General features: G+C 38.6%; 1 protein-coding gene across 5 annotated transcripts in view; it reads left to right on the plus strand.

Moving 5' to 3' along the window:
- FAM13A (family with sequence similarity 13 member A) overlaps positions 1-24,532 on the plus strand; it is a 390,503-nt gene that overhangs the window by 94,931 nt on the left and 271,040 nt on the right. The gene's annotated exons all lie outside the window — the stretch shown is intronic.

The following is a 24,532-nucleotide window of genomic DNA, read 5'->3' on the forward strand; positions in this document are numbered from 1 at the left end:
AAAAAAAAAAAAAAAAAGGCAGAAAAAACTCCAGTTTTTAGTAAACAGTAAGCTTTTAAATATTTAAAAATTAAAATAAGCTTTTAAATACTTGCAGTCTTTCCATAAGCACCATGCTGTGTTACTCTAGGCCCTCATCTCCTGTGTAAAATCATACTAGACTGATTATGAAATACCATTATTGCATGACATTTCTGATACCATTAACGTGAATGCGTCAGTAACATAGTATTGAAAAGCCCTGATGCTTTTGGGTCAAAGACATCTTTTTCTGATTAATGACTGCCATAGAAGGAGTGAGACCAAGTATAATTTAGAAAACATTAGAGAACAATAAAGGAAATATTCATTAAATTGTGGTTGGTTAGTGAACTTTGAGGCTGAAAGCTCCTTGGTATAATCACCTTTTTCTCATAAGCAAGATTGAGTCCTAAAATAATTGTGTTCATTTTTTTAGGTAAATATTGATTTTTGATTGTAGTATTAAGTGAATTTCATATGAAACAACTCGCCTTTTTTTTTAAATTGTACTTTAAGTTCTGGGGTACATGTGCAGAACATGCAGGTGTATTACAAACCTATACACATGCCATGGTGATTGGCTGCATCCGTCACCCTGTCACCTAAGTTAGGTATTTCTACTAATGCTGTCCCTCCTTTATCCTCCCACCCCCTGACACACTTTTTCCCCTGTGTGTGATGTTCCCCTCCCTGTGTCCATGTGTTCTCGTTGTTCAGCTCCCACTTATGAGTGAGAACATTTGCTGTTTAGTCTTCTGTTCTTGTGTTAGTTTGCTGATAATGATGGTTTCCAGCTTCATCCATGTCCCTGAAAAGGACATGAACTCATCCTTTTTGATGGCTGCATAGTATTCCATGGTGTATATATGCCACATTTTCTTTATCCAGTCTATCATTGATGGGCATTTGGGTTAGTTCTAAGTCTTTGCTATTGTAAACAGTGCTGCAATAAACATATCGTGCATGTGTCTTTATAACAGAACAATTTATAATTCTTTGTGTATATATGCAGTAATGGGATTGCTGGGTCAAATGGTATTTCTAGTTCTAGATCCTTGAAGAATTGCCACACTGTCTTCCACAATGGTTGAACTAATTTACACCCCCACCAGCAGTGTAAAAGCATTCCTGTTCTCCACTTCCTCTCCAGCATCTGTTGTCTCCTGACTTTTTAATGATTGCCATTCTGACTGGTGTGAGATGGTATCCCAATGTGCTTCTAATTTGCATTTCTCTAATGGCCAGTGATGGTGAGCTTTTTTCCTATGCTTGTTGGCTGCAGAAATGTCTCCTTTTAAGAAGTGACTGTTCATATCCTTTGCCCACTTTTTGATGGGGTTTTTATTTTCTTGTAAATTTGTTTAAGTTCTTTGTAGATTCTGGATATTAGCCCTTTGTCAGATGGGTAGACGGAAAAAATTGTCGCCCATTCTGTAGGTTGCATGTTCACTCTGATGATAGTTTCTTTTGCTGTACAGAAGCTCTTTAGTTTAATTAGATCCCATTTGTCTATTTTGGCTTTTCTGCCATTGCTTTTGGTGTTTTAGTCATGAAGTCTTTGCCCATGCCTATGTCCTGAATGGTATTGCCCCAGTTTTCTTCTAGGGTTTTTTGGTTTTAGGTCCTATGTTTAAATCTTTAATCCATTTTTAGTTAATTTTTGTATAAAGTGTAAAGAAGGGATCCAGTTTCTGCTTTCTGCATATGGCTAGCCAGTTTTCCCAACACCATTTATTAACTAGGGAATCCTTTCCCCATTGCTTGTTTTAGTCAGATTTGTCAAAGATCAGATGGTTGTAGATGTGTGGCATTCTTTCTGAGGCCTCTGTTCTGTTCTGTTAGTCTATATATCTGCTTTGGTACCAGTACCATGCTGTTTTGATTACTGTAGCCTTGTAGTATAGTTTGAAGTCAGGTAGCATGATGCCTCCAGCTTTGTTTTTTTTTCCTTAGAGTTGTGTTGGCTATGCCAGCCCTTTTTTGGTTCCATATGAAATTTAAGGTGGTTTTTTTCTAATTCTGTGAAGAAAGTCAATGATAATTTGATTGGGATAGCACTGAATCTATAGATTACTTTGGGCAGTATGGCCATTTTCATGATATTGATTCTTCCTAACCACAAGCATAGAATGTTTTTCCATTTGTTTGTGTCATCTCTTATTTCCTTGAGCAGTGGTTTATAGTTCTTCTTGAAGAGGTCCTTCACATCCCTTGTAAGTTGTATTCCTAGGTATTTCAGTCTCTGTGTAGAAATTGTGAATGGGAGTTCACTAATGATTTAGCTCTCTGTTTATCTGTTATTGGTGTATAGGAATGCTTGTGGTTTTTGCGCATTGATTTTGTATCCTGAGACTTTGCTGAAATTGCTTATCAGCTTAAGGAGATTTTGAGCTGAGAAGATGGGGTCTTCAAAATATACGATCCTGTCACCTGAAAATAAAGACAATTTGACTTCCTCTTTACCTATTTGAAAACCTTTGTTTCTTTCTCGTGCCTGATTGCCCTGGCTGGAACTTCCAATACTATGTTGAATAGGAGTGGTGAGAGAGGGCATCCTTGTCTCACCACTGCCAGTTTTCAAAGGGAATGCTTCCAGTTTTTGCCCATTCAATATGATATTGGCTGTGTGTTTGTCATAAATAGCTCTTATTATTTTGAGATACATTCCACTAATACCTAGTTGATTTAAAATTTTAAACATGAAGGGCTGTTGAATTTTTTCAAAGGCTTTCTTTGCATCTGTTGAGATAATCATGTAATTTTTGTCTTTGGTACTGTTTATGTGACGAATTATGTTTATTGATTTGCATATGTTGAACCAGTCTTGCATTGCAGAGATGAAGCTGAGTTGATCATGATGGAGAAGCTTCTTGATGTGCTCTTGGATTTGGTTTACCAGTATTTTATTGAGGATTTTCACGTTGATATTCATCAGGGATATTGGCCTGAAATTTTCTTTTTTAGCTGTGTCTCTTCCAGGTTTTGGTATCAGTATGATTTTGGTATCATAAAATGAGTTAGGGACGATTCCCTCTTTTTCTGGAATTGTTGTTTGGAATAGTTTCAGAAGAAATTATACCAGCTTCTCTTTGTATCTCTGGTAGAATTCATCTGTGAACCTGTCTGGTCCTGGACTTTTTTTGGTTGGTAGGCTATTAATTGCTGCCTCAATTTCAGACCTTGTTATTGGTCTATTCAGGAACTCACATTCTTCCTGGTTTAGTCTTGGGAGGGTGTAAGTGTTCAGGAATTTATCCATTTCTTCTAGGTTTCCTGTTTTATTTGCATAGAGTTGTTTGTAGTAATCTCTGATGGTAGTTTGTATTTCTATGGGATCAGTGGTGATATCGCCTTTATCATTTTTTATTGCATCTATTTGTTTCTTCTCTCTCTTTTCTTTATTAGTCTGGCTAATGGTGTATTTTATTGATCTTTTCAAAAACACAGCTTCTGGATTCATTGATTTTTTTTTTTGAAGGGTTTTTTTGTGTCACTGTCTCCTTCAGTTCTGCTCCGATCTTAATTACTTCTTGTCTTCTGCTGCCTTTTGAATTTGTTTATTCTTGCTTCTCTGGTTCTTTTAATTGAGACATTGGGATGGAAATTTTAGATCTTCCCTGCTTTCTCTGTTGGGCATTTAGTGCTATACATTTCCATATACACACTGCTTTAAATATGTCCCAGAGATTCTGGTACATTGTGTCTTTGTTCTCATTGGAACAAAGACATCTTTATTTCTGCCTATATTTCGTTATTTATCCAGTAGTCATTTAGGAGCAGGTTGTTCAGTTTCCATGTAGTCATGTGGTTTTGAGTGAGTTTCTTAATTCTGAATTCCAATTTGATTGCACTGTGGCCTAAGAGACTGTTTGTTATAATTTCTGTTCTTTTGCATTTGCTGAGGAGTGTTTTACTTAGAATTATGTGGCCAATTTTGGAATAGGTGCAATGTGGTGCTGAGAAGAATGTATATAGTCTGTTGATTTGGGGTGGATAGTTCTGTAGATGTCTATTAGGTCCACTTAGTCCAGAGCTGAGTTCAAGTCCTGGATATCCCTGTTAATTTTCTATTTTGTTGTTCTGTCTAATATTGACAGTGCAGTGTTAAAGTCTTGCACTATTACTGTGTGGGATTCTAAGTCTCTTTGTAGGTCTCTAAATACTTACTCTATGAATCTGGGTACTCCTGCATTTGGTACATATATATTTAGGATAGTTAACTCTTCTTGTTGCATTGATCCCTTTACCATTATGTAATTCCCTTCTGTGTCCCTTTTGATCTCCGATGGTTTAAAGTCTGTTTTATTAGAGACTAGGTTTGCAACCCTTGCTTTTTTTCACTTTCCATTTGCTTGAAAAATCTTCCTCCATCCCTTTATTTTGAGCCTTCTTGTGTCTTTGCATGTGAGATGGGTCTCCTGAATACAGCACACTGATGGGTCTTGACTCGTTATCCAATTTGCCAGTTCTTGTCTTTTAATTGGAGCAAATAGCCCATTTATATTTAAGGTTAATATTGTTATATGTAAATTTGATCCTGCCATTGTGATTCTAGCTGATTGTTTTGCCCGTTAGTTGATGCGGTTTCTTCATAGTGTCAATGGTCTTTACAATTTGGTATGTTTTTGCCGTAGCTGGTACCATTTGTTCCTTTCCATGTTTAGTGCTTTCTTCAGGAGCTCTTGTAGAGCAGACCTGGTGGTGACAAAACCTTTCAACATTTACTGTCCATAAAGGATTTTATTTCTCCTTTGCTTTTATGAAGCTTAGTTTGGCTGGATATGAAATTCTGGGTTGAAAATTCTTTTCTTTAAGAAGGTTTACTGTTGGCCCCCACTCTCTTCTGGCTCATAGGGTTTCTGCTGAGATCCACTGTGAGTCTAATGGGCTTCCCTTTGTGGGTAACATGACTTTTCTTTCTGGATGCCCTTAGCTTTTTTTCCTTCATTTCAACTTTGGGGAATCTGAGCATTATGTGTCTTGGGGTTGCTCTTCTCAAGTAGTATCTTTGTGGTGTTCTCTGTTTTTCCTGAATTTGAATGTTGTCCTGCCTTGCTAGGTTGGGAAAGCTCTCATGTATAATATCCTGAAGAGTGTTTTCCAGCTTGCGTTTGTTTTCCCTGTTACTTTCAGGTACACCAATCAAACGTAGATTTGGTCTTTTCACATAATCCCCCATTTCTTAAAGGCCTTGTTCATTTCTTTTCACTCTTTTTTTCTCTGATCTTCTCACTTTATTTTACTGAGCTGATCTTCAGTCTCTGATATTCTTTCTTCCATTTGATCAGTTTGACTATTGAAACTTGTGTATGCTTCACGAAGTTTTTGTGTTGTGTTTTTCCGCTCCATCAGGTCATTTATGCCCTTCTCTAAACTGGTTATTCTGGTTAGTATTTTGTCTAATGTTTTTTCAAGGTTCTTAGCTTTCTTGCATTGGGTTAGAACATGTTCCTTTAGCTCAGAGAAGTTTGTTATTACCCACCTTCTGAAGCCTCCTTCTGTCAATTCATCAAACTCATTCCCCATCCAGTTTCGTTCCCTTGCTGGTGAGGAGCTGTGACCCCTTAAAGGAGAAGAGGTGTTCTAGCTTTTGGAGTTTTCAGCCTTTTTGTGCTGGTTTCTTACCATCTTCGTGGATTTGTCTTCCTTTGGTTTTTGAGGTTGGTGATCTTTCAATGGGGTCTCTCTGAGTAGAAGTTCTTTTTGTTGATGTTGAAGCTATTTTTTTGTGTTTTGTTAGTTTTCCTTCCAACAGTCAGACCTCTCTGCCGCAGGTCTGCTGGAGTTTGCTGGAGGTCCACTCCAGTCTGTGTTTTCCTTGGAATCACCAGTGGAGACTGCAGAACAGCAAAGATTGCTGCCTGTTCCTTGCTCTGGTAGCTTCATCCCAGAAGGGTACCCACCAGATGCCAGCCAGAGCTCTCCTGTATGAGATGTCTGTCAGTGCCTCCCGGGAGGTGTCTCTTAGTCAGGGTGCATGGGGTTCAGAGAGTCATTTGAGGAGGCAATCTGTCTTTTAACAGAGCTCGAAGGCTGTGTTGTGAAATCCTCTGCTCTCTTCAGACCTGCCAGACAGGAACGTTTAGATCTGCCGAAGCTTTACCCACTACTGCACCTTTTTCCAGGTGTTCTGTCCCAGGAAGGTGGGGGCTTTATTTATAAGTCCCTGATGGGCTGCTGACTTTTTTCAGAGATGCTCTGTGCAATAAGGATATCTAGTGAGACAGTGTCTGCAGCTGCTAAGCTGTGTTGGGCTCCGCCCAGTTCAGATTTCCCTGCAGCTTTGCATACACTCTGGGGTTGAAACCACTTACTTGAGCCTCAGTAATGGCGGATGCCCCTCCCTGCACTGAGATTGAATGACCCAGGTGGAGCTCAGACTGCTGTGCTGGCTGCGAGAATTTCAAGCCAGTGGATCTTAGCTTGTTGGGTTCTGTGAGGTATGACCTGACGAGCCAGACCACTTGGCTCCCTGGCCTCAGCCTACTTCCAAGGGAGTAAACTGTTCTTTCTTGCTGGCATTCCAGGTGCCACTGGGGTAGGGAAAAAAAACTGCTGTGGCTAGCTCAGTTTCTGCTCAAACAGCCACCCAGTTTTGTGCTGGAAACCCAGGGCCCTAGTGGTTGTGTAGGTACCAGAGGGAATCCCCTGGTCTACGGGTTGTGAAGACTGTGGGAAAAGCACAGCATCTGGGCTGGAGTGCAGGAAATAGTCCTTGATGGCTTCCCTCCGTTAGGTGGGGGAGTTCCCTGGCCCCTTGCGCTTCCCTGGTGAGGCAGTCCCTCCACCCTGCTTGCCTCACCCTCCTTTGGCTGTACCCACTGTCCAACCAGTCCCAATGAGCTGAACCAGGGACCTCAGTTGGAAATGTGGAAATCACCTGCCTTCTGCGTGGATCTTGCTGGAAGCTGCACACTAGTGCTGTTCCTATTCGGCCATCTTGCCAGCAGTCCTCCCCTCCCCCAGCCCCAAGTCGGTGTTTCAGTCTTGTCACCCAGGCTGGAGTGCAGTGGAGTGATCTTGGCTCACTGCAACCTCCACCTCCCAGGTTCAATGAATTCTCTTGCTTCAGCCTCCCAACTAGCTGGGATTACAGGCACCTGCCACCACACTTGGCTAATTTTTGTATTTTTAGTAGAGACGGCGTTTCACCGTGTTGGCCAGGCTGGTCTGGAACACCTGACTTCAGGTGATCTGCTTGCCTCAGACTCCCAAAGTGCTGGGATTACAGGCGTGAGCCACCACACCTGGCCAGGAACCCGCTTTTTAAGTGTAATAATTATAAGCATAGTCATTATAGAGTTCTCCCTCCTAAATGCTGTAAGAAAAATGATTTACCCTTGAAAGCCATTTCTTTTATTATTTTTCCCAAATTAGAGAAGAAAGGAGAAAATGCATTTTCACAAAAGTGTTAGTTGCCAGATTAAGGATGTTACCTAAAGCCACATTGTTTTACAGCAGTGATGTAACTATTCACATGTAGTATGCTAGAAAATAGAATAAGTAAGAAGGCCAGATAGGACAAGTAAGAAGGTACCAGAAATATTTTACCCCATGAAAGACCATTGTGAAATATTAGCTAAAAGTAGTGAGGTTGTATCAGCAGATGACACTAACCACCTCCATTTGCCGTCCCCTAGGGAGGGAGACCCATCTGAAGCTCCCCCAAGCCCTCATATCAGCAGTGCCTCCTGGCCTGGCCTTTTCTCACTTCTCTGCAGCACCTGGCCTCCCGTGGTGACCTCCAGGCAATCCTTTTGGAAGATTACTCATGTCTTACTTCTTTCTTCAGAGTACCCGTGTGGTCCTCAGGAAACACATCTTTGCCCCATTCTTGAAATGGAGGTCAGTCGCAAGGCAGAGCCCTCTGCCTTCCCATGCTGCTGTCCAGGGCACCCATAGCCAGCCTGTCTGCATTAGACTCTTTCAGGAGTTCTAGACTCCTGAAACTCCTCAAGTGTTTATCTGATGCCCCCTCACTTGGCTTGGGAAAGTCAGGAGATGCATTATATTTCTCTAACAGCTCTCTCCCTTTGAAGAAATCCTCACTCTCTAATTTTTAACTTCAAATTTTAATGTTGAATTTTCTGCTTAAATATTTTTTGTGGCTGGTTGATGGCCCAAGGCCTCCAGACCTGGATTTGGTCTCACCTTACAAGTTCTATGTAGCTCATCTAGCATCTTTGCTTAGAATGGGTGGGCCCATCACAACCTTTATTTTTATCTTTGAGACCTCAACCCCAAATTGTATTAATTTGCTGGGTCTGACCTGAAAAATACCACAGACTGGATGTTACAAGCCTAAACAAGAGAAATTTATTTCTCACAGCCCTGGAGGCTGCAAGTCCAAGATCGAGGTGCCAGCAGTGTTGGTTTCTCCCAAGGCCTCTGTCTTCCATGCGCAGATGGCGGCCTTCTCACTGTGTCTGCACGTGGCCTTTCCTCTGCATGCACTCTCCTGATGTCTCTCCCTCTTCTTATAAGGACACTAGTTCTATTGGATTAGGAACCGCTGTTATAATCTCATTTAACCTTAACTACCTCTTTAAAGGCCCCAAATACAATCACACTGTGAGGTATGGAGGTTAGAGCTTCAACCTGTGAATTTTGGAGGGAACAATTCAGTCCTTAACAGTGATGCAACAGGAAAAATCCCAGAAGTTTTACCCATCTTAAACCTATTATTTTTTGTAATCTTGGCTACTTCATTTTTGAAGGAAAAAAAGATTTTATTTTTTGAAAAGGCATGAAATTACTGAATTATTAAATATCATATTCTATTGAAAATAGTGATAAAACATGAAAGCAGATTTGCAGAACAGTTTGTTCTGGTCATCAACAGTGCTTGAGGCTTTGTATGTCAGTAAGTGACATATGTTTGAGGCTTGTTCATTGAAAACTGTATGAATTTGTTCACGATATATGTGAAGGTAACCATTCCTTCCTAAAGTTAACTATTCCTCCTATTGGGAGGCATTAAATCCTTTTTACAAGGAATATTTTGTTCGTAGGAATGAGAAGTTTTGAGATAAAGTTTGGAAAATTATAAAATAATGTCTACAGGAGCTAGTTGAAGATAAATATTTTGTGCTTAATGCAAAATATTTACTGGTCAAATATCTTTAGTATTCTTAATATTATTATATAGTATTCTGTCTTATTAAATATTCTTAGTAGTCAAAAATCCTATAAATTTCAAAGGTTTTATCACATTTCCAGAACAGTTTTTGTTTGATAGTAGAATGTACTGTTTTATTATATTTATTACTATTTATAGAAATATTTTTGTTATTTAGGTCTTTGTGAGTTGTATTCTTTATGACATGGTTCCTCAGTGACCAAAAAGTTGATAGGCGTCATAAAACCAAGCAGTGTCATTCTAAAAGCAAGACTCATCATATAGTCAGCCTTCTCGTTATGTGAGATTATGCACAGATAACAAATTTTGAATGGGCAGAGAGGTTAAATTTTTGCAATATTAGTATTATTCTTCCATTCCCTTAAAATCTCTGGTTAGATTTGAGACATTCAGTAAAAAAAGTACTACAATTAAGCATCAATGATAGAAATATGTTCTGAAAAATATGTTATTAGGTGATTTCATTGTCGTGTGAATATCATAGAGTATACTTACACAAGCCTCAGTTGTATAGCCTACTACACACCGAGGCTATATGTCATAACCTATTGCTTCTAGGCTACAAGCCTATACAGCATGTTACTGTACTGAATACTACAGGCAGTTGTAACACAGTGGAAAACACTTGTGTATCTAAACATATCTAAAAATAGAAAAGGTATAGTAGACCTGGCCTGTGGCTCATGTCTGTAAACCAGCACTTTTGGAAGCTGAGGCTGGCACATTCCTTGAGCCCAGGAGTTTGTGACTAGCCTGGGCAACATGGCAAAACCTCATCTCTCCAAAAAGATTTAAAAAACTAGCCAGGCATGGTGGCATGAACCTGTAGTCCCAGCTACTGAGGAGGCTGAGGTGGGAGGATCACTTGAACCTAGAAAGTCGAGGCTGCAGTGAGCCATAATTGTGCCACTGCACTACAGCCTGAGTGACAGAGTGAAATTCTATCTCAAAATAAGTAAAAACAAAAAGGAAACAGAAAACGTACCGTAAAAATATAGTATAAAAATTTTTTTAAATGGTACACCTGTATAGGCCATTTACCATGAATGGAGCTTGCAGGACTGGAAGTTGCTCTGGGTGAGTCAGTGAGTGAGTGGTGAGTAAATGTGAAGGCCTAGGAGATTACTACACCACTGTAGTCTTTGTAAATCTTGGACACTTAAGCTAAACTAAATTTATTTTAAAAATTGTTCTCTCTTCAGTAGTAAACTGACCTTAGCTTAATCTTTTTTACTTTATAGCTTTTTAACTTTTAAAAACCTGATTCTTTTAAATTAATACTTAGCTTAAAAACAAACACCTTGCCTAGCTCTGCAAAAAAATTTTTTCTTTGTATAATTTTAATATTTTTCTATTTTTAAATTTTTCATTTTTCTTTTTTTACTTCGTAAATTTTTTTTAAGCTAAGACACAAGCACAGATGTGAGTCTAGGCCTACAGAGTCAGAATCAATATTACCATCTTCCACCTCCATATCTTTTTCCAATGTAAAGTCTTCAGGGACAGTAACACTCATGGAACTGCCATCTTCTATGACAGCAATGTCTTCTTAGGGAATACCTCCTGTAGCACCTGCCTGAGTCTGTGTTACAGTTGACATATATGTGTGTGTGTGTGTGTGTGTGTGTGTTTGTGTGTGTGTGTATCTGAGTCTGTGTTACAGTTGACATATATGTGTGTGTGTATATGTATATCTGAGTCTGTGTTACAGTTAACTTTATGTATATAAAATTCATATATGTAAATAGAATGAGTATACTCTAAAATACACTTTATTTATATATATATGTATATATATAAATAGAATGAGTACACTCTAAAATAACAATAAAATGTATAGTACAGTAAGTTTTCACTTAATGTTGTTGATAGTTTCTTAGAAACTGCAAGTCTAAGTGAAATGATATATTGGGAAACAAGTTTTACCACAGGTAGATTGATACAAACAAAAGTTGAGTTCTGATGGCCTGTTTCTGGTCACAAAAACATCACCAAACTTCTAATTGAAGACCCAGAACACTTCTGATATTAAACATTGAAATAAATGTGAGGTACACATATATTTCAGAAATGTTATTTAAAAATAAGAATTATTTTCTTAGTTTCTGGTAAATTAGTGAGTGATGGCTATCACAGTGGTGCTGGGTTAAATCAAGGAATAGGTGTTTGCGAAGTAAATATTGTCAGCATCACGCCTTTCCACTACTTAGTTCAAAATCAGTGACAAATACGGCAGGCTCACTGAGTGCGTTCCTACTGCATTGTTTATTGTCATGCATTTGTAGCATTATTGTCTACTTTATGAATTTTTATTTTACAGTCATGTATTCATTTATTCATTCATTCATTTTCTAACCTGCGTTTTTCATTTTAGCATCGTGAGTGGCTGGAACCTATCCCAGCAGCTCAGGCGCAAGGGGGGAATTGACCCTGGACAGACACTACTGCACCACAGGGTAAACTCAACCCCATGCCTACACTCACTCAGACCGGGACCATTTAGATATGCTGATTAACCAATCATGCCCATCTTTGGGGTGGGGGAGGAAACCTGAGTACCCAGAGAAAACTCATGCAGACCTGGGGTGAGGGCAAAACTCCACACAGACAATGGCTCTGGCTGGGAATTCATTTTTTTTTTTTTTCTCATCAGCCTTAGAACAAAATGACTTTGAATGAAATGACATTATACCTGCTGTATAGTAACTACATAAACCAGTAACATAGTCGTTTATTATTGTTATCAAGTATTAGGTACTGAACGTAATTGTGTATACCATACTTTTATAGAACTGGAAGCCAGTAGGTTTGTTTACACCTGCATCACCACAAACACGAAAGTAATATGTTGCAGTAGGATGTTACGATGGCTATGATGTCACTGGGCAATAGGAATTTTTCAGCTCCATTATATTGTTATAGGATCATAGTCATATATGCAGTCCCTCAGTGACCAAAACATCATTATGCAGCATATGATTAAATTGAGCAACTACTAGTATGTAAGCTGCCAAGTAGAGGGAATAATGTATGCATTAGGTGTTCAACCATATAGCCTCTATAAAATAAACTTCCTTCTTTCATAATTCAGATAGAAGATAGTTAAAAAGAGTTGCTGTGTTTTACATATATATATATATATATATATATATATGCACACACATTATTGTCTCTGTAAAATAAACTTCCTTCTTTCATATTTTAGATGAAAGATAGAAAGGATTACTGTGTTTCTTGATGGTTTATCCTATCTGAGGTACTCTCATAGTTAGTACAGGGTGGACGCTGCAACTGGGCACCCTGAAGCCAGGGGTGGTCAAGCTCTTTACAGATAGTTGAATGGGTTTTGCTTTTAATGCCCATTAAAGGCAGATGTTATGCTTGCTATTTACAGTATTGTCATCTCTTTCTACTGTACATTAATATATAACAAAGTTGCTTCTACTGTACATTAATATATAACAAAGTTGTACATTAATATATAACAAAGTTGTTTTGACATAATTTTCTCAGGGATGACTACCCTGCTTTCATAAATCCATCCTCATAATAACAGATTAAATAGTTTTCTTGATATTCTATAACAACTCAATGCTAGATTTCTTTTTTTTTAATGTTGTTGTAGGCCTTTGAAATATATCCTGTGTAAGGAGCAAGCGATTTCATAGTTGAATTTGCTTAAAATTTTTCAGACCAAAGCACTCTTTTCCATGCTTTATAGGATGGAGTTCTGGAGTCCTAAGTATTTTTTCAGACATTTAGGCTAAACCAAACTGCCAGTGAGGACAGCCTGGATATCTGTAAGCATCCCTGACACTTAACATCTTGTAGATAAACAATGGCCATCAATGGGAGAAAACTGTTTAAATTCATTCATTTCTATAACAAATTATCCACTTTGGATGTATCTGGTTTCTGAAGCTCTGAGATCATACGGGTTTTAGTCAACAAATCAGTATACTTACATGTCAGATTTTTATCAAAGAATTCTATCTCGAGAACCTTTTGCTTCTTTCAGAGGCCTGACAACCCCTCTTAGAGGTTTAGATGACTCATATTTAAGAGACACACTCTAAGGGGCCTTCAGGAATCATCCTTTCTGATTGCCATGTTAGGCTTCTCTCTGACTGCAGCAATTCATCTTCCTTAATCGAGGTTTCTACTGTGATTATCTCAGCTTGGCATATTCTATGCCTTTGGGTCTTTTATCCTCATACTGATAGGGCAGTAGTGTATGTACTTTTTATTTTTGTGATCTCGTGTGTTTTGGAAATAGGTGTGAATTGTAAGCCATAAAAGGATTGCAGAATAGGATTCATTTGATTAACTAGAAATATTTTTAATTGAGTGTTTCTGATGGAAAATTCTTCTCTAATATAAATGTGAGTAGTTTTAGATCATAATTGAGTATTTTTATTGTTATTCGATGACTTGGAATTAGATCAGTCCATCAGTATTTTTTAGTAACTTGTAAATAGATACTGGATAATACAAAGAAATAAAAAATTAAACATCTTAATTTCAAGGAGTGTTTGATTTAATTGAGGAAGTAGAAGATATGCTGTATATATTCTACAATAGTGCTTTAAATGAACAATAAAAACATCTAGTGAGTGGTAACTAACAAGGAGAGAAGAAAACCAGCCTGGATTATGGTGGTCAGAAAACATTTTTGTGGGAAAAATAAGATTGGAGAAGAAAATCTTTTAAGTGAGCAAAAACAATGTTAAGACAGAATTATCTGACAGAGCTATCTGTAGCTAGAAGAGATTAGCAAAAGATATGACTGAAAAAGTAAGTTGAGGTTAGGTGGTATAGGGTCTTGAATATTAGTGTTAAGAAATTAATGTTTATCTATAAATAATGTTTAAGAAAGATCTCACATAATAGAAGCAGTATGTTAGGCAGTGCTGTGTAAGATGGTGAGATGGGAAGATGCTGAATGCAGGGAGAACATCTAAAAGACTAACAGAAATCTAGGTCATGGTCCTATAGCCATCTGTATCAGATAAATAGTTGACAATTGAAATTTTTAAAATTGTTGTAAATATATACATAACATTTACCATTTTAACCATTTTCAAGTACAAATCAGTGGCATCCAATACACTCTCAGTGTTGTGCAACCATCACGACTATCCATTGCCAAAATTTTCTTTCTCATCATTGCCAGACAGAAACTCATCCTGAGATTTTAAAGAAAGGCTACCAGAGACAGACAGAAAACATTAACAGGACATCATAGCTGGCGACTATTAAGATAATGAAGATGGCCAGGCATGGTGGTGGGATTACACCTGTAATCCCATCATTTTGGGAGGCCAAGATGGGCGGATCACTTGAGGTTGGGACTTTGAGGCCAGCCTGGCCAACATGGGGAAACCCTGTCTCTATTAAAAATATAAAAATTAGCTGGGCATGGGGGCGGGTACCTGTAATCTTAGCTACTCAGTTGGTTGAGGCAGGAGAGTATCTTGAACCCGGAAGGCAGAGGTTGCAGTCAGCCGAGATCGCACCACTGCACTCCAGCCTGGGCAACAGAGTGAGACTCCATCTCAAACAAAAGAAAAAATGAGGGTAAGAAAAGAGTCAAATTTTGAGTTTTTGAGTTGAGATGACTTGACAAAGTCAAGTGGCCCGACCCTGATGTTCATACCTTTGATGAGGTCTGCAGAGCCACATGACAGCAGAGAGCCAGTTTATCAGACGATTGTAAATACATACTAATAATCAGGAAGAAAGTTGTGGGGTGAGGTTGTAGTAGTACCAGGGAGAGCTCCCTGCAAATTTTGTGCTTAGATAAGGCCAGAGGCAACTATTATTCCTTTGTCTTCAGTTATTCAAGTCGTCTTTTCTATCTGTACCCAATGTAGCACCTTTACATTTTAAAATGCTTCAGCTCCTCACACTTGATCTTTTGTCCTGAAAGGAAGAAACAGTCTTCAACTTTCTAGGAACTTTCTGTGGCTGCCTAATGCTCCTTTCCTACCTCCAGGTGAATTAGGGACTTAGCCCAAAGGCTTTGCTGTCTGTTACGCTTGGTAGTGTCAGCCTTAAATGATGAGATTCAGAAATTATGATTAAGTTTAGAGTTTATTCAGTACAAAGCTTGAGAATAGTCATTCAGGAACACAGACTCCAAAGGAATGGGGGCAGAGCTTCAAAGTAGAGAAGTTAAGGTTTTACTTATATAGACAAAGACAGAGTAGTTTGGCAGGGTTACAAAATTTTTCATACAAGGTTAGGATATACTATATGGAGCACCCCTGACATAACTATTGCCATCATAGAAAAAGACTCCATTTTATATTTCACAGGATACATTGCCAACAAGGATACAATGTTTTGCTTAATAAACAAAAATAAAAATAGAGTCCAACCAGACACAGACACAAAGCAGCAGCAGCTCCTACCAGTTATCACCAGAGAACACTGCCTATAAAAGATTAGGTCTTCAGCAGCTCAAAATGGCTGTCTTAACTGACATCATCTTGTAGTCGCTCATGATTAAGAGCTTGGCATCTGTTGCCGAAGGTTCTGCCACCTCAAAGACTCTTCCCTGCAAAACCCATGGACCACTTGACCCTGACTAGGACTCCTTTGGTCTTCTTTACTCTCCCCAGACTGGTTTGTCAACCCTTTCTCCTATCTGTTCTTCCTCCTGATGTTAAATGTTACTTTGTTGCCGAACGTTTAACGTACACTATTTATATATTGCTAAAGTATATTATATAACATATACTATTTATATATTGCTAAAGTATGGTTTGCAATATTGACTGAGTTGTGGAATGGCTTGAGCCTGTGTCCCCACAACTCTGACTACCAAGTGAACAGGAAGTACTAAGGAAAATTGCCTTCTTGGGGAATTACATGTAGCTCATGGCTTTTGTGATTGGAATAGCATGAATAAAAGCCTGGCATTGTGGAAAGACACAGACACGTGTGGACCCGGTTACCTCTAAGCTTGCATTGCTCATAACAAATACATTATAGCAATGTGATTGATTATAGCTTGCTACAGCCGAAGGAAGACTGCTTTAACATTCTGTAAGGAGAGGTAATGGTGTTGAGAGGAGTCTTATCTCTTGCACCTTTGGGTCTTTCCTAATCATTTACAGTACAGGAATATGGAGGAAAGTTAATCTGTAATCAGAGAAGCAGAAATTGCAACTGCATGCTACGTGACTCAGACCACATATTCTCATTCCTCTTAAGGCTCAAGTAATTTAAAGTTCCAACAGCTTTAAGTTTGAATTATTTAATTTCATAGTAGGATCTGTTGATTCCTTGGTGGAGACTTTATTAAATATCTGTCTCAGAGATCTAGTTTGTTTGTTTGTTTGTTTAAGAAAGGGGAGAGATCCTGATATGACATCTTGACAACTGATCGTTTAATAAACGTAATGGAAGTTAACAAGGGAAGATTATTTGGGGGCCATGACAATAAGTTCATTTTAAATGGATGAGTAAAATGAAGGTTAGTGCTTATGAGAGGGATTAGGACTGAAAATGTTCATTTCATAGTCATCTTTGTAGACTCATCAGTGTTTATATATTTAATTCTGTGCGTCAGTTATGTTCGGACAATATTGTAGATATAATTAGATAACAATAAGCTAATTTTATATTTCTTTAATCACAATTTAAGTGCCTGGTTTGGGTCAAGATTTTGCTCAGGTGCTTTACTTGTGTTTTTTATCTCCGTTACAGCTATTCCTACAAATATTTCATAGATAAAGAAAGTGAAGTTCAGCTCAGTGAGGATAAGTTACTTGCCAAAGAGCAAGCAGCAGATTGTGCAGAGTTAGGTTCTGCCTGACTCCAAAACCTAGCCTTTGTATTTTATACTGCATGTATTAATCAGCTAGGGCCACCATTGTAGAATAATGCAGACTGGGTGGCTAAAACAGCAGAAATTATTTTCTCACAGTTCTGGTGGCTGGAAGTCCAAGATCAAGGAGCTGGCAGAAGTAGTTTCTGGTGAGGGCTTTTCTTTCCCTGCAGATGTGGTCACTTTGTTGCTGTGTCCTCACGTGGCCTTTTGTCTGTGCTAGAGCACTTCTGATATCTCTTTCTCATAAGAACACCAGCCCCATTTGATTAGGAGCCAACCCTTGTGGCCTCATTTAACCTTCATTACCTCCTTAAAGGTGCTGTCTTCTACTGTGGTCACATTGGGGGTTAGGGCTTCAATCTGTAAATTTTGGACAAAATTCAGTCCATAACACTGTGCTTTTAAAAATTTATTGAATTTGATAAATATTTGAGTGAAAAATAGTAAAAAATGCCTGCAATGGGATGTTAATTAGATCTTCTTTGGGATATAAACTATTATTACAGCATTGATTTGTTTCTATTTTGGAAGTCCTTTCTCTGTGGGCTTCCTCAGGTGGCTGCTTGAATGTGATCTTAACGTGGTAGCTGGCTTCTCCCAGAGCGAGCAGTTCAAGAGAGATGGAAGCTGTCCTTTTAGCCCTAGTAGTCAGATAGAAGCACTCTGCCCTGTTTTTTAGGAGCAAGTCATTAATCTGGTCTGTATTCAAGGGGAGGGAAATTAGGCTCCATCTTTTTAAGGGAAATGTGTCAAACTTTATGGGCATTTTAAAATCGCCTCACTTAGTTTCCCTGTTAAATGTAGATAATGATACGGACAGGAGACAGGACAGCGGGGTCCCTGGTGAGTGCTCCACCCTCAACCCTGGACCCATAACCCTAAATGAGAACAGGCATTTCTATTTTTGTGCCAGAACATTGCTTTTTGGTCGGCCCCACCCACCTATCCTGTGCCCATATAAACTCCAGACCTCAGCTGGCAGAGGGACAAGTGGCTGAATGTTGAGAAGAGAAGAAGCAACTGAGTGTCTAGACTATGGATAGATGCGGCTTAACTTCAGACAGCACAACTTAGGAGAGGAGCCCAGATGGAGATAGCAGGGCTTTGGGGAAAGAGTACCTTCTTCCTGCACCATCTTTTTTCTAGCTGTCCTTCCATTGAGAATCACTTCCATTGCTTAATAAAAAGTCCGCACTCACTATCCTTCAAATCCACGTGACCTGACTATTCCTGGATGCCAGACAAGGACCCCAGTACCAAGAGGGCAGGCTATAAAAGGCTGTCACCCTGACTCTCCACTGAGCTGGTTAACATTTAGCCATCCATGGACAGCAGCTGCTAAAAGAGAATTAATTATAACATACTCATAGACGCTACAGAGGCCAAAAGTGCTTGCCCTGGCCTTAGTACCTGCTTGCCTGCATGTCCCTCCTCCCACAAGGGATTTGGGTAAGCGAGCCACACTCCTGTTGCAAGTCCCACAAAGGGGTCCAGGAAGGTCTCCCCTCTCAGTAGCAGTAGTGTCTACTTCCTGAGGTTATTGTGGATATTGAAAGAGTTTATCCATCTAAAGAACTTGGAATAATGCCAGTTACATACTAAATATTTAATATGTACTAAGCCAGTGCTTTTCAACTGTGACAACCTATAAGAATTGCCTTGCAAGGCACATAGACTAGTGGAACAGAGTAGAGAGCCCAAAAATAAGCTCACAAACCTACAACCATACGATCTTCAACAAAGCTGACAAAAACAAGCAATGGGGAAAAGACTCCCTATTCAATAAATGGTGCTGGGATAACTGGCTAGCCATACGCAGAAGACTGAAGCGGACCCCTTCCTTACACTGTATACAAAATTCAACTTAAGGTGGATTACAGACTTAAATGTAAAACCCAAACTGTAAAAACCCTGGAAGACAACTTAGGCAATACCATCTGGATGTAAGAAAGGGCAAAGTTTTCATGACGAAGACACCAAAATCAATCACAAAAAAAGCAAAAATGGACAAGTGGAATCTAATTAAACTTGCGAGCTTCTGCACAGCAAAAGAAACTATCAACAGAGTAAACAGCCTACAGAATAGGAGAAAATATTTGCAAATCATGCATCTGACAAAGGTTTAATATTCAGCATCTGTAAGGAACCTAAACGAATTTACAAGAGAAAAACAACAAAAGGACATGAACCGACACTTCTCAAAAGAAGGCATACAAGCATGCGAAAGAAGCTCAACATCACTATCATTAGAGAAATACAAATCAGAACTACAATGAGATATCATCTCACACAAGTCAGAATGGCTATTACTAAAAAGTCAAAAATTAACAGATGCTGGTGAGGTTGTGGAAAAAATGGAATCCTTATACACTGTTGTTGGGAGTGTAAATTTGTTCAACCATTGTGGAAAGCAGGATGGCAATTCCTCAAAGACCTAAAGACAGAACTACCATTCAACCCAGCAAATTCCATTACTAGGTATGTACTCAGAGGAATAGAAGTCATTTTACCATAAAGAAACATGCATGTGAATTTTCATTGTAGCACTATTCATAACAGCAAAGACATGAAATCAACCTAAGTGCTATCAGTGACAGATTGGATAAAGAAAATATGATACATATACACCATGGAATATTATACAGCCATAAAAAAGAATGAGATTATGTTTTTCATGGGAACATGAATGGAGCTAGAGGCTATTATCCTTAGCAAACTAACATAGAATCAGAAAAACAAATACTGCATGTTCCCACTTATAAGTGGGAGCTAAATGATTAAAAACTTATGAGCACAAGTAAACAACAGACACTGGGTCTACTTGAGAATGGAGAGTGAGAGGAGGGAGAGGAACAGAAAAGATAACTGTTGGGTACTGGGCTTAATACCTGGGTGATTAAATAATCTGTACAAAAAAAATGACATGAGTTTACCTGTGTAACAAACCTTCACATGCACCCCCAAAACTAAAAAGTTAAGAATTTTCTAGAAAGCTTAGAAAACTTCCAGAGATCAAGTCACATTGAAGGCCAGTCAAGTCATTATCTTTAGAGATGGAACTTGGGCATCCATATTTTTAATGTAATCTCCCTTCCCAATGCTTCTGTCCCAACTCATCCTCAGATTTCACTCCTGCCCTTGCTTTCTTGTTCATAAAAAGACAAGTCATTTTAGTGTGATTCTCTTCATTTTTTTCTGTTTTTAAGCTTAAAATTGGTCTCTTTACCCTTTCTCTATTCTAACTTTCCTTTCTCTTTGAATATTACAAAAGAGTTACAGAAGAATAAGTGTACTTACCTGCCTAATGATTAGAAAGAAGGAAAAGGGAAAAAAGAAATGAATTCAACTTGGAGTTAAGAGGAAGATTTCAAAATCCTTGCCCAAAGTCATGGAAACTGTGCTTGGAACTTTCTGATTGTTGGCTAAGTTGATAAATAATACAACATGGGCTGGATGCTGTGGCTCACGCCTGTAATTCCAGCACTCTGGAAGGCCGAGGTGGGTGGATCACTTGATGCCAGGAGTTTGAGACCAGCCTGGCCAACATACCAAAACCCCATCTCTACTAAAAATACAAAAATTACCAGGTCTGCTGGTGCATGCCTGTAATCCGGCTACTCGGAAGGCTGAGGCACTAGAGTTGTTTGAATCCAGGAGGTGGAGATTGCAGTGAGCTGAGATCGTGCCACTGCACTCCAGCCTGGGCAACAAAGTGAGACTCCATTTCACAAAACAGAAAAGAAAAGGAAACAAGCAGACCCTGGCCAGGTGTGGTAGTTTATGTCTGTAATTCCAGCACTTTGGGAAGTCAAGGCAGGAGGATTACTTGAGGCCAGTAGTTTGAGACCAGCCTGTCTCTACAAAAACAAAACAAAACAAAAGGGGAAATCCCTACCATGCCCTTTGGCAGCCCTCAGTTCCTTCTCGGAAGTAATAAGTTTTAATTGGTTTAGCTGTTGCTTTGGTATTTGCTTCTATTTAATAACATAGGGTTAAATCTTGATTGCTCACTTTCAGATATTATCTCATCACTTCTGCTTATAAAACAGATGGAATTCACCCTGTTGCCTTGCCACTTCAAACAATTTCTTCAAATATTGATATATGACAAATTTAGTTGAATTCATAAATAATATGTGACTTACTAATAATTATTGTAAGAGGATATATATGTGTGAGATATTTTCTGATGTTAATATCTATTTTTTCACTTACATAATTTTTTTTTCTTTTTTCTTCACTCTGTCACCCAGCCTGGAATGCAGGGGTGTGGGATCTCAGCTCACTGCAACCTCCACCTCCTGTGTTCAAGTGACTCTGCTGCCTCGGCTTCCCAAGTATTTGGGATTATAGGCATACGCCAATGTGCCCAGCTAATTTTTGTATTTTTAGTAGAGACAGGGTTTCACCATGTTGGCCAAGCTGGTCTTGAACTCCTGACCTCAAATAATCTGCCCACCTCGGCCTCCGGAAGTGCTGGGATTATAGGCATGAGCTACCATGCCCAGCCCACTTACATAATTTTCTGTAAACTTGACGTAGTTGTTGTTGTTTTTTTTTTTTTTTCCAAACTGCTCCAATAGCTCCACTGTTAACTTAAAAAAATTAAATAATTTATCCATTCCTTATTTCTGTGGAGGTTCCTCTTTGGGGCCCTTTTTATTTTCTGTTCCCTCCTGGATTGGTTGTAGATGTCATCTTGAGTTTTCCTTCACCAGTGTTTTTTCCTAGACTTACTATTTCCTGGAGGCTTGTGTTAAACAATCCATGAGTTCCTTCAAATTGGAAAGTATTTTCTTTTGGTCTTGAAAATTTTCTTGTATTAGCTTTCCTATATTAGATTCTTTAAATGTCTTATCACTGTCTTTTCTTTCTGTTTATTGTGAAATTTCCTTGTTTATCTTCCAGCCAAACCTATTTTGTTTAAATTTTAGCTTTTCTATTTTTAATATCCAAAATCTTCTTGCTTTTGATTCCTTTTGCAAAACACCATACTCTTGCTTTAGAGCATTCTTGTCTTATTTTTCTGAGGATACTAACTGATTTGTTGTTACTGTTGTACTTGTTTAAATTTTCTTCTTTTCTCTCTATTATCTGTTTATGAGTCTTCTTTTTGTCTTTATTCAAACATAAAGTGATTCCTAGCTGTTTGATTTGAGGATAACATTTCATAAATGGGATCAGGGGCTTGTCTCTTGGCATATTTCACTTTGGAGGGATTAGATAGAAAAATGAGAAATGCAGCTGTGTCATTTGGGGAGGCCCAGATGTCAGTATGTAAACATCTTTTTCCTTGTCAGCAACTGAGTTCTTCAAGAGCAGGGCTTGTGGGAGGTGGGAAGTAGTGTGCTTGCTTCCCATTAGTAAGGAAATAATGGCCCCTTATTTCTTAGCAGACTTTTCACTAATGTCGCATTTTCAAATGTGTTTCTCATGCTAGACCTTAACTATCTTAGGTATCTAAGAATCCTCTGATATTACCCGGAGACTAAGCCTCAGCACTCCTGCCTGAGCACGCGTCTGCCTGGATCCAGGCAGTGTTGGAGGACTCCCTGAGCCTGGCAGGCTTGTAAACAGTCTGTTTCCATTCACTTGCATCCAATTCCAAATGTCTTTAAAATCTCATACTCTTCTGTCTTCTCTGCTGTTCTTTTTTTGCCATGGGGTGCTTACATTTTTTAAGCATTATTTTACTGTCATTTAAGTGGAGTCTTGGGAAGAAGACTAGATAAACACATATAATCAATCTCTGTCTTTAAATGGAAATTCTCTTTTTTTTAACCCCCCAGCTCATATTTGATTTTAAATGAGACAAAATTTTATAATAGCAGCTGTGCAAACATGTGAGAGTTAAGTGCCTGTGAACTTTATCAAATGCTTATGAGCATTTGTTAATTTAGATAGTAACTGTTTTTCTTTCTCTAATAATAGGGCCATTTTAATCAGTACATTGGCTAATTGTAAGTAAAGCTAATTTAATAAACTAATTTGTACCTAAGCCTTAAGGGCTTTCTTTTTCTTCATTGTATGAGAAACTCAGTAGGTATCTTGGAATCAAGCCTGTCTTTTATATACACTATCATGCCATCTGTATTGTTTTGAGATTAGCTGAGTGGTTTTGACTTGCAAATTTTAAAGTAGCATGTGAATAAATGTTGGCCAAATACCAGTTATGAGGTGTCATTTCTTTGATAATGTGAGCTCCATAACAAGCATATGACATATTTCCTTCCCTAGGTTAATTTCTTCTTACTGAGAAGCTGCTTTTCTTTTGAAATTACTCAACTTACACAAATACCTGTTTCTGTGAGAAACAGAATCATTATATTAAACTACACAATTTAACCCTTTCCATTTTCAGTGTGTATCTTTTAAGTTTTCTATAAGCAATGCCACACATATAAACTATTCTTTTTTTCTAGGTAAAGACTTAAACCCAGAGGAAAATTAAAGGGTTGACATCTACATATTTGCCCAAGGTACCACTCAATCAGCAATGCAAAGTCTCCACTGTAACAAATTGGAAATGTCGTGGCAGGAAACCCAGGTTTCCACATATGACATCATACATTTTGGCAATATTCCAATTGAACTGCTCTCATCCAGATCCATGTGACAGGAAAAACCTTATTTGTGTCTATGACCTCCATGACCTCCAAGGTTGTAGGTCCTGATAACCAGATGATCTTTTCTTTGCTGGGTACACGTATGCATCTTTATTTTCCTTATATGGCCTTTGACTCTATGAGATAGTATTAACTCGTGGGTGAGGTTATGCAAGCTTGGAAAGAGAAGCCATGACTGAGCAAATTATTCCATGTAAGAACAACTCATCTTGAAACGTGAGTGTGTGCATGCACATGTAAATTTGTTAAACTATTTCATCTACTGTTATGTTTTCGGCTATTCTCTTTATCCATGAGGGCTTATTCTTTTTTTAAAAAAATGTCATTTTAGGCTGGGCATAGTGGTTTATTTCTGTAATCCCAGCACTTTGGGAGGCCGAGGCAGGTGGATCATGAGGTCAGGAGATGGAGACCATCCTGGCCATGGTGAAACCCAGTCTCTACTAAAATACAAAAAACTAGCTGAGTGTGGTGGTGTACACCTATAGTCCCAGCTACTCAGGAAGCTGAGACAGGGGAATTGTTTGAATCCGGGAAACAGAGGTTGCAGTGAGCCGAGATCGTGCCACGGCACTCCAGCCTGGCAAAAGAGCAAAACTCCTCGTCTCAAAAAAAAAAAAAAAATGTTATTTTAGTGGGATATTAGGAGGAGAAGTAGATACACTCATCTTTAACTGAAATGATCTGTCATCTTTATCTGAAAGGTCTCCTCTGACTTTCTTTTCCCATGCTTGATTTTTTCCCCACGCTTGATTTTGAAGTCAACAGAATTTCTTTATAACAGTTTTACTGGTATATAAATTAAGCACCATAAATAGACCTTCTTAAAGTGTACAGCTCAGTGGTTACTAATATATTCACAAAGTGCAACCAACACCATTATCTAACTTTCCAACATTTTTATGACCC

Source organism: Cebus imitator, unplaced genomic scaffold (genome assembly GCF_001604975.1).
Source record: "Cebus imitator isolate Cc_AM_T3 unplaced genomic scaffold, Cebus_imitator-1.0 Scaffold177, whole genome shotgun sequence".
NCBI classification, from domain to species: domain Eukaryota; kingdom Metazoa; phylum Chordata; class Mammalia; order Primates; family Cebidae; genus Cebus; species Cebus imitator.